Raw genomic sequence first — 9,237 nt, forward strand, 5'->3', positions numbered from 1 at the left:
CGGACTCACACACACACTGAAATCACTATTAAAGGAGTGTCCCTTCACACCCGGGCTCACACACACTGAAATCACTATTAAAGGAGTGTTCCTTCACATCCGGGCTCACACACACTGAAATCACTATTAAAGGAGTGTTCCTTCACACCTGAGCTCACACACACTGAAATCACTATTAAAGGAGTGTTCCTTCACACCCGGACTCACACACACACTGAAATCACTATTAAAGGAGTGTTCCTTCACACCCAGGCTCACACACACACTGAAATCACTATTAAAGGAGAGTTCCTTCACACCCGGACTCACACAAACACTGAAATCACTATTAAAGGAGTGTTCCTTCACACCCGGGCTCACACACACACTGAAATCACTATTAAAGGAGTGTTCCTTCACACCCGGGCTCACACACACACTGAAATCACTATTAAAGGAATGTTCCTTCACACCCGGACTCACACACACACTGAAATCACTATTAAAGGAGTGTTCCTTCCCTTGGGGATTCCTGTACCCGGGGATTCCCTGTGTCTGTCCATACGGGGCTGTGTGACGATTCCAGACTGGATGACATTGTCTGGTGAAGAATGAGAACGAACTCGAGGAGTGAAACTTATTCCCATGTGCAGACAACAACATTTGCAATAACAACCAGACTCTGAAGCTGGGACGGATGTCGCAATCCGTGAGTGATATCGATGGAGGAGTTGGAGTGAGGGGAGGAGCGAGTCAGTGCGGGAGTGAGGATTGAGGGCAATGAGGGAGTGAGGATTGAGGAGTGAAGCCAGAGTGAGGGGAGCATGCCGTCTCTGGAAGGTAGGCAGGATGGAGTCTCTTGCGAGGCAGTCCTTGCAGGAACGACGTGGGGAAGCGAGGAACGGTGGGGTCATCTGGCACATGGAGACGAGGAAACGGCTGAGGCGGCGCGCCCATGTCCCGGCGAGGTTCCTGTCCAGTCGGAGGAGGCGACAGCCGGTCTCCACGATGTCCAGAGGGTGGCCCAGAAAGGCGCAGGGGAGGGAAGAGGCTGGAGGAGGGTGGAGGGGGTAGCACTCAGGAGAAGTTGACAGCCAGGACGATAACAGCAATGAGGAGCAGGATGACTACGCAAGCGATGATGATCAGGAGTTTCTGTATCGGGGAGGGAGGAAAAGAGAGGGAGAGGTTAGCCTCGATGGAGATGAGGAGGCAATCGGGGTCCCAACGGGCATTTAAAACATGCACAGAGCCCCTAATGCCCTCCCCACTGCCAGTCACCAAGTCTTCACCAGCCTGGCACAAGGCTGGAGTGCCACACCAGGGCAAAACCAATCTATCCCCGTCTTGCCAACACTGGGCAACACGACTCCAAGATGGAGGTCGAGGGATACAGAGTAAGAAGTCTCACAACACCAGGTTAAAGTTCAACAGGTATATTTGGAGTCATGAGCTTTCGGAGCGCTGCTCCTTCATCAGGTGAGTGCTTGATGAAGGAGGAACTTGATGAAGGGGCAGCGCTCCGAAAGCTTGTGATTACAAATAAACCTGTTGGACTTTAACCTGGTGTTGTGAGACTTCTCACTGTGTCCATCCCAGTCCAACAATGGCAACTCCACAAGGGATACAGAAGTAGCACCGTCATGTAGGGGGTAAACATTGGAGTGCTGCACTGTCAGAGGGTCAGTGCTGAGGGAGTGCTGCACTGTCAGAGGGTCAGTGTTGAGGGAGTGCCGCACTGTCAGAGGGTCAGTGCTGATGGAGTGCCGTACTGTCAGAGGGTCAGTGCTGATGGAGTGCCTCACTGTCAGAGGGTCAGTACTGAGGGAGTGCCGCACTGTCAGAGGGTCAGTGCAGAGGGAGTGCCACACTGTCAGATGCTCAGCACTGAGGGAGTGCCGCACTGTCAGAGGGTCAGTGCTGAGGGAGTGCCGCACTGTCAGAGGGTCAGTGCTGAGGGAGTGCCGCACCGTCAGAGGGTCAGTGTTGAGGGAGTGCCGCACTGTCAGAGGGTCAGTGCTGAGGGAGTGCCGCACTGTCAGAGGGTCAATGCTGAGGGAGTGCCGCACTGTCAGAGGGTCAGTGCTGAGGGAGTGCCGCACTGTCAGAGGGTCATACTGAGGGAGTGCCGCACTGTCAGAGGGTCAGTGTTGAGGGAGTGCCGCACTGTCAGAGGGTCAGTGCTGAGGGAGTGCCGCACTGTCAGAGGGTCATACTGAGGGAGTGCCGCACTGTCAGAGGGTCAGTGCTGATGGAGTGCCGTACTGTCAGAGGGTCAGTGCTGATGAAGTGCCGCACTGTCAGAGGGTCAGTGCTGAGGGAGCGCCGCACTGTCAGAGGGACAGTGCTGAGGGAGTGCCTCACTGTCAGAGGGTCAGTACTGAGGGAGTGCCGCACTGTCAGAGGGTCAGTGCAGAGGGAGTGCCACACTGTCAGATGCTCAGCACTGAGGGAGTGCCGCACTGTCAGAGGGTCAGTGCTGAGGGAGTGCCGCACTGTTAGAGGGTCAGTGCTGAGGGAGTGCCGCACTGTCAGAGGGTCAGTGCTGAGGGAGTGCCGCACTGTGAGAGGGTCAGTGCTGAGGGAGTGCCGCACTGTCAGAGGGTCAGTGCTGAGGGAGTGCCGCACTGTCAGAGGGTCAGTGCTGAGGGAGTGCCGCACTGTCAGAGGGTCAGTGCTGAGGGAGTGCCGCACGGTCAGAGGGTCAGTGCTGAGGGAGTGCCGCACTGTCAGAGGGTCAGTGCAGAGGGAGTGCCGAACTGTCAGAGGGTCAGTGCTGAGGGAGTGCCGCACTGTCAGAGGGTCAGTGCTGAGGGAGCGCCGCACTGTCAGAGGGTCAGTACTGAGGGAGTGCCGCACTGTCAGAGGGTCAGTACTGAGGGAGTGCCGCACTGTCAGAGGGTCAGTGCTGAGGGAGCGCCGCACTGTCAGAGGGTCAGTGCTGGGGGAGTGCTGCACTGTCAGAGGGTCAGTACTGAGGGAGTGCCGCACTGTCAGAGGGTCAGTGCTGAGGGAGTGCCGCACTGTCAGAGGGTCAGTGCTGAGGGAGTGCCGCACTGTCAGAGGGTCAGTGCTGAGGGAGTGCCGCACTGTCAGAGGGTCAGTGCTGAGGGAGTGCCGCACTGTCAGAGGGTCAGTGCTGAGGGAGTGCCGCACTGTCAGAGGGTCAGTGCTGAGGGAGTGCCGCATTGTCAGAGTGTCAGTACTGAGGGAGTGCCGCATTGTCAGAGGGTCAGTACTGAGGGAGTGCCGCACTGTCAGAGGGTCAGTACTGAGGGAGTGCCGCATTGTCAGAGGGTCAGTGCTGAGGGAGTGCCACATTGTCAGAGGGTCAGTGCTGAGGGAGTGCCGCACTGTCAGAGGGTCAGTGCTGAGGGAGTGCCGCTCTGTCAGATGGTCAGTACTGAGGGAGTGCCGCACTGTCAGAGGGTCAGTACTGAGGGAGTGCCGCTCTGTCAGATGGTCAGTACTGAGGGAGTGCCGCACTGTCAGAGGGTCAGTGCTGAGGGAGTGCTGCACTGTCAGAGGGTCAGTACTGAGGGAGTGCCGCACTGTCAGAGGGTCAGTGCTGAGGGAGTGCCGCACTGTCAGAGGGTCAGTACTGAGGCAGTGCTGCACTGTCAGAGGGTCAGTGCTGAGGGAGTGCCGCACTGTCAGAGGGTCAGTGCTGAGGGAGTGCCGCACTGTCAGAGGGTCAGTGCTGAGGGAGTGCCGCACTGTCAGAGGGTCAGTGCTGAGGGAGTGCCGCATTGTCAGAGGGTCAGTGCTGAGGGAGTGCCGCATTGTCAGAGGGTCAGTGCTGAGGGAGTGCCGCATTGTCAGAGGGTCAGTGTTGAGGGAGTGCCACATCTCCAGCGAAAATGGACAGAATTATAACCACCACCGTCACCAGAATGAGGATCGGGTTACTTACTCCCGGGAGAAACCGGAATATTGAGGGGGGAGCCGATTTCACCGATTCAGTCCCACCGCCAGTCCAATAATGAGCGCAACAATCGCCAGGATAATCACCACAATCGCAACCACGATGAGGGTTTTCTGTGTGAAACGAGGAGGGTTAGTGAGAACAGGGGGAGGGTGAGTGAGAACGGAGGGAGGGTGAGTGAGAACAGGAGAAGGGTGAGTGAGAACAGGAGGAGGGTGAGTGAGAACAGGGAGAGGGTGAGTGAGAACAGGGAGAGGGTGAGTGAGAACAGGGGGAGGGTGAGTGAGAACAGGGGGAGGGTGAGTGAGAACAGGGGGAGGGTGAGTGAGAACAGGGGGAGGGTGAGTGAGAACAGGGAGAGGGTGAGTGAGAACAGGGAGAGGGTGAGTGAGAACAAGGGGAGTGTTAGTGAGAACAGGGGGAGGGTGAGTGAGAACAGGGGGAGGGTGAGTGAGAACAGGGGGAGGGTGAGTGAGAACAGGGGGAGGGTGAGTGAGAACAGGGGGAGGGTGAGTGAGAACAGGGGGAGGGTGAGTGAGAACAGGGGGAGGGTGAGTGAGAACAGGGGGAGGGTGAGTGAGAACAGGGGGAGGGTGAGTGAGAACAGGGAGAGGGTGAGTGAGAACAGGGAGAGGGTGAGTGAGAACAGGGAGAGGGTGAGTGAGAACAAGGGGAGTGTTAGTGAGAACAGGGGGAGGGTGAGTGAGAACAGGGGGAGGGTGAGTGAGAACAGGGGGAGGGTGAGTGAGAACAGGGGGAGGGTGAGTGAGAACAGGGGGAGGGTGAGTGAGAACAGGGGGAGGGTGAGTGAGAACAGGGGGAGGGTGAGTGAGAACAGGGGGAGGGTGAGTGAGAACAGGGGGAGGGTGAGTGAGAACAAGGGGAGTGTTAGTGAGAACAGGGGGAGGGTGAGTGAGAACAGGGGGAGGGTGAGTGAGAACAGGGGGAGGGTGAGTGAGAACAGGGGGAGGGTGAGTGAGAACAGGGGGAGGGTGAGTGAGAACAGGGGGAGGGTGAGTGAGAACAGGGGGAGGGTGAGTGAGAACAGGGGGAGTGTTAGTGAGAACAGGGGGAGGGTGAGTGAGAACAGGGGGAGGGTGAGTGAGAACAAGGGGAGTGTTAGTGAGAACAGGGAGAGGGTGAGTGAGAACAGGGAGAGGGTGAGTGAGAACAGGGGGAGGGTGAGTGAGAACAGGGGGAGGGTGAGTGAGAACAGGGAGAGGGTGAGTGAGAACAGGGGGAGGGTGAGTGAGAACAGGGGGAGTGTTAGTGAGAACAGGGAGAGGGTGAGTGAGAACAAGGGGAGTGTTAGTGAGAACAGGGGGAGGGTGAGTGAGAACAGGGGGAGGGTGAGTGAGAACAGGGGGAGTGTTAGTGAGAACAGGGGGAGGGTGAGTGAGAACCGGGGGAGGGTGAGTGAGAACAGGGGGAGTGTTAGTGAGAACAGGGAGAGAGTGAGTGAGAACAGGGGGAGGGTGAGTGAGAACAGGGGGAGGGTGAGTGAGAACAGGGGGAGGGTGAGTGAGAACAGGGGGAGGGTGAGTGAGAACAGGGAGAGGGTGAGTGAGAACAGGGAGAGGGTGAGTGAGAACAGGGGGAGTGTTAGTGAGAACAGGGAGAGGGTGAGTGAGAACAAGGGGAGTGTTAGTGAGAACAGGGAGAGAGTGAGTGAGAACAGGGGGAGGGTGAGTGAGAACAGGGGGAGGGTGAGTGAGAACAGGGGGAGGGTGAGTGAGAACAGGGGGAGGGTTATAATAACCACCCCCTCACTCTGATATAACCCTCACTCTGATATAACCCACACCCCCTCACTCTGATATAACCCACACACCCTCACTCTGATATAACCCACACCCCCTCACTCTGATATAACCCACACCCCCTCACTCTGATATAACCCACACTCTGATATAACCCACACCCCCTCACTCTGTTATAACCCACACCCCCTCACTCTGATATAACCCACACCCCCTCACTCTGATATAACCCACACTCTGATATAACCCACCCCCCCTTCACTCTGATATAACCCACACCCCCTCACTCTGATATAACCCACACTCTGATATTACCCACACACCCTCACTCTGATATAACCCACACCCCCTCACTCTGATATAACCCACACCCCCTCACTCTGATATAACCCACACCCCCTCACTCTGATATAACCCACACTCTGATATAACCCACACCCCCTCACTCTGATATAACCCACACCCCCTCACTCTGATATAACCCACACTCCGATATAACCCACACACCCTCACTCTGATATAACCCACTCCCCCTCACTCTGATATAACCCACACCCCCTCACTCTGATATAACCCACACCCCCTCACTCTGATATAACCCACACCCCCTCACTCTGATATAACCCACACCCCCTCACTTTGATATAACCCACACTCCCTCACTCTGATATAACCCACACCCCCTCACTCTGATATAACCCACACCCCCTCACTCTGATATAACCCACACCCCCTCACTCTGATATAACCCACGCCCCCTCACTCTGATATAACCCACACCCCCTCACTCTGATATAACCCACACCCCCTCACTCTGATATAACCCACACCCCCTCACTCTGATATAACCCTCACCCCCTCACTCTGATATAACCCTCACCCCCTCACTCTGATATAACCCACACCCCCTCACTCTGCAGGTTATAGCTGGTTGAAGTTTCGATTCGATGTTACTCCATGGTTGGAAGCGGGCAGAGGGTCTTGAGGGACAGGCAGTGTGTCGGGAGCGGGTGAGCGGTGGGGTGGAGGTGCGGGAAGGTGGCATCAGTGTTGACATGGAGTGGAACTGCCTGCTCATTCAGACGGGCCTTTATCAGAATGCCTGCGGCCTACCTCCCAGCACCAAGCCTGAGCAAAGGCCCAATCTCCCCTCGGTCACCCTCACAACGCAACACTCATGGAAAAATGGCTATCCCCCACTCTCGTGTCCCGCCACCCCCTCCCTCTCTTCGGGCCAGTTCTCGATATCGTGAAGAGGGCAAACCCAAGCTTGACGTTTACAGCTATCTGAATGCCCCCTTCCCCACCCCGCTCTGGCAACCCCTGCCCCCTGAGTCGAGGTTGGAGGCCAACCAGGTGCAATCCATCCCTCTCAGACACAAATCCGCTCCTGGGGCGGGCGTGATGCCCCAAGTGGTTGACTATCACGGGGTGGGACTCCACCTCCCACCCTCGAGCACCGAGGAGGTAGGGACAGAGGGGAAACCATTCCCCACCCCACCATTGGCTACCAAAGGAAAGCGGGGAGCCTGGTGGGGAGTGAGTTGTCATGGGTCAGGCTACAGAGGGGCTCATGAGGTGAGGGTTCAGGCCAAGGAGGGGGTCACGAGGTCATGGGTCAGGTTAAGGAGGAGTCACAAGGTCATGGGTCAGGCTAAGGAGGGGGTCACAAGATCAAGGGTCAGGCTGAGGAGGGGGAACACGAGGTCAAGGGTCAAGCTAGGAAGCTGCTCATGGGGCCAAGGGTCAGGCCAAGGAGGGTGTCATGAGATGATGGGTCAGGCTAAGGAGGAGGCCAGAAGGTCAAGGGTCAGGCTAAGGAGGAGATCATTGGTCAGGCTAAGGAGGGGTCATGAGGTCAAGGTTCAGGCCAAGAAGGGGGTCACAAGGCCAAGGTTCAGGCCAAGGAGGGGGTTGCGAGGTCAAGGTTCAGACCAAGGAGGGATCACGAGGTCAAGGTTCAGGCCAAGGAGGGGTCACGAGGTCAAGGTTGAGGCCAAGGAGGGTGACACAAGGTCAAGGGTCAGGCGAAGGAGGGTGGTCACAAGGTCAAGGGTCAGGCCAAGGAGGGGGTCACAAGGTCAAAGGGAGCCAGTTCCGTTTTGACTTTGAACTTCTCACGCCCCCCCCCATCTCTCCCTCCCCTCGCACTCCCTGCTCCCCCATTCCCAAACCCCTCCCCCCACTCCCACCTCCCCCGCACTCCCACACCCCTCCCCCGCACTTCCACCTTCCCCCCTCCCCCGCACTCCCACGCCCTTCCCCCGCACTCCCACCTTCCCCCCTCCCCCGCACTCCCACCCCCCTCCCCCGCACTCCCACCCCCGCACTCCCACCCCCTCCCCCGCACTCCCACCTTCCCCCCTCCCCCGCACTCCCACCCCCCTCCCCCACACTCCCACCTTCCCCCCGCCCCCGCACTCCCACCCCCCTCCCCTGCACTCCCACCCCCCTCCCCCGCACTCCCACCCCCCTCCCCCGCACTCCCACCTTCCCCCTCCCCCGCACTCCCACCTTCCCCCCTCCCCCGCACTCCCACCTTCCCCCCTCCCCCGCACTCCCACCTTCCCCCCTCCCCCGCACTCCCACCCCCCTCCCCCGCACTCCCCCCACCCCCGCCATGAGGAAGGAGGGAGAGTTCCTTACCCTGCGAGCCTCGCTTTGGTACTTAACGGCTTTCTTGGTGTCAGCAACCGCCCGCTCAACGAAGCCCACCGATTGGTCCATGTTGTTCTCGATTCGGTCAATCATTCCCCCCTGATTGGACGGGCCGGGTTGGCGGTGCGGAGGAGGGGGGGTTGATTGGCCATGGTTCGGGGGAGGGATTTGTCAGGGATGGTGTGTGGCCGGGAGGTCGAGGAGGAAAAGAGGGAGGCACAGAGAGAGAGAGAAAAACAAGGCCGTGAGAGCGGCGGCCATCTTGAGGCCCTGGGCCTTGCTGCTGAGGAGCCTACCTTGCGGGCGCGGCTCTGGTACTTGACGGCTTTCTTGGTCTCGATCTTGGCCGACTCCACGTGATCGACTGACTTCATTACATTCACCTCGATGTTGTCAACCATCTCACCCTGTGTGGTCCAGGAGAACAAACAGAAAAGGCGGGGCGGGGGAGGAGAGGGGGGGTGGGGTGGGGAAGAGTGGAGTCAGTCGGTGAACTTGCTCAGTAACAGGGTCAAATCCCGGCCCCCCACAGGCTGCAGGAACCAACGGGGCCTCCCCGGCCTCTCACAGGACAAGGGTCAGCACAGGGTCAGAGGTCAAAATGACACCCTGCCCACCACCACCACGCCACCTCCTCCCAAAACCCCACGTTCATTACATAACCAGGTCAAATGCAACCCAGCACCGCCCACACGATGGTGCACATTCATAGACACTGCCTCAAGCGTTCTGCCAAGCACGCGCACTCTCTCTCGCGCGCTCGCACTCTCTCTCGCGCGCTCGCACTCTCTCTCTCGCGCGCTCGCACTCTCTCTCTCTCTCGCGCGCTCGCACTCTCTCTCGCGCGCGCACTCTCTCTCTCTCGCGCGCTCGCACTCTCTCTCGCGCGCGCACTCTCTCTCTCTCTCGCGCGCG

The 9,237-nt window shown here is 58.4% G+C and overlaps 2 long non-coding RNA genes across 2 annotated transcripts; both read right to left on the reverse strand.

Annotated features, from left to right (window-relative positions):
* Nucleotides 1–305: 305 nt before the first annotated feature.
* Nucleotides 306–8,732, reverse strand: LOC144489913 (uncharacterized). Its single transcript, XR_013497099.1, has 3 exons — nucleotides 8,619–8,732; nucleotides 3,893–4,017; nucleotides 306–1,134 (listed from the first exon to the last, which is right to left on the reverse strand). It is a non-coding gene; the product is annotated as an uncharacterized LOC144489913 (long non-coding RNA).
* On the reverse strand, nucleotides 5,785–6,102 carry LOC144489914 (uncharacterized). The gene is made up of 3 exons (XR_013497100.1): nucleotides 6,059–6,102; nucleotides 5,874–5,992; nucleotides 5,785–5,832 (listed from the first exon to the last, which is right to left on the reverse strand). It is a non-coding gene; the product is annotated as an uncharacterized LOC144489914 (long non-coding RNA).
* Nucleotides 8,733–9,237: the final 505 nt, after the last annotated feature.

This window comes from Mustelus asterias, unplaced genomic scaffold (assembly GCF_964213995.1).
Source record: "Mustelus asterias unplaced genomic scaffold, sMusAst1.hap1.1 HAP1_SCAFFOLD_2665, whole genome shotgun sequence".
NCBI lineage: Eukaryota > Metazoa > Chordata > Chondrichthyes > Carcharhiniformes > Triakidae > Mustelus > Mustelus asterias.